This window comes from Callospermophilus lateralis, chromosome 1, assembly GCF_048772815.1.
Source record: "Callospermophilus lateralis isolate mCalLat2 chromosome 1, mCalLat2.hap1, whole genome shotgun sequence".
Lineage (NCBI taxonomy): Eukaryota > Metazoa > Chordata > Mammalia > Rodentia > Sciuridae > Callospermophilus > Callospermophilus lateralis.
The window spans coordinates 89,476,979-89,478,049 of record NC_135305.1 but is presented as its reverse complement, the minus strand read 5'-3'; the positions used below and the strand labels follow the sequence as shown (position 1 = coordinate 89,478,049).

Genomic DNA, 1,071 nt, shown 5'->3' with positions numbered 1-1,071 from the left:
TATGTAAGTGGAAAATTTGGTTGTTGATATTTAGACCTTTCTGATTTTCTAACGTGAGCCCTTAAAGTTATACATTTCTTTCTAAGCATTGGATTAGATTCATCTCATGTATCATGTTTTCATTATCATTCAATTCACAGTACTTTCTAAGTTCTCTTGTGATTTCTTCTTTATTTTGAAGCATGGTGTTTAATTTCTAAGTGCATGGGGTTTTCCCATTGTCTTCTTTTTATTGGTTTCTAATTAATGTCACCTGTCATCAGAAAAGATATTCTGAATGATTTTAGTACTTTAAAGTTTACTGAGACATTTTATGGCCAAACATATGGTCTCCCTAGGGGAATGTTCTATGCTCACTTAAAGATAATGTTATTTCTCCCATGTTAGATGTTGTATTCTTTAGATTTTAATGAGGTTGATGGGGATGTTTGTCTCTTCTATATCCATATTAATTTTCTGTCTGTTCTCTCAATCAATTATGGGGAGAAGGTTATTGAAATCTCTAAATGTGATTATAGATTTTTCTTTTGGTTCTATTGAGGTTTTGGGGGTAGGGGAAGAGTGTTGGTTCTTTTTAGTTATACGTGACAGTAGAGTCCATTTTGATATAATTATACAACCATGGAATATATATTATTCTAATTAAGAATATGGAACACTTCATGGATTTGCATGTCCTCCTTGTGCAGGGACCATGCTGATCTTCTCTGTATTGCTCAGTTTTAGTGTATGTGGTGCTGAAGCAAGCACTCTGTGAAGTTTTGCTTCATGTATTTTGGAGTTCTATTATTAGATGTTCTCTCATATAAGATTGTCATCTCCGCACCCCGTGTTGGGGAATGAATCCAGGACCTTGTGCATGCTAGGCAAGCACTCTACCACCAAGCTACACCTCCAGCCATTATGTTTTTCTGTTTGTTTGATTTTGGTTTGTTTTTGTTACTGGGGATTGAACCAAGGGACATTCTACGACTGAGCTATATTCCTATTATTCCTACTTCTTTTTATTTTTATTTTGAGACAGGGTCTTGCTAGGATACCAAGGGTCTCACTAAATTACTCAGGCTAAAC

At 35.0% G+C, this 1,071-nt stretch overlaps 1 non-coding gene across 1 annotated transcript; it reads right to left on the bottom strand.

The window, feature by feature from the left end:
- Positions 1-644: 644 nt before the first annotated feature.
- Positions 645-750, bottom strand: LOC143384666 (U6 spliceosomal RNA). The gene has a single exon (XR_013089412.1). It is a non-coding gene; the product is annotated as a U6 spliceosomal RNA (small nuclear RNA).
- Positions 751-1,071: the final 321 nt, after the last annotated feature.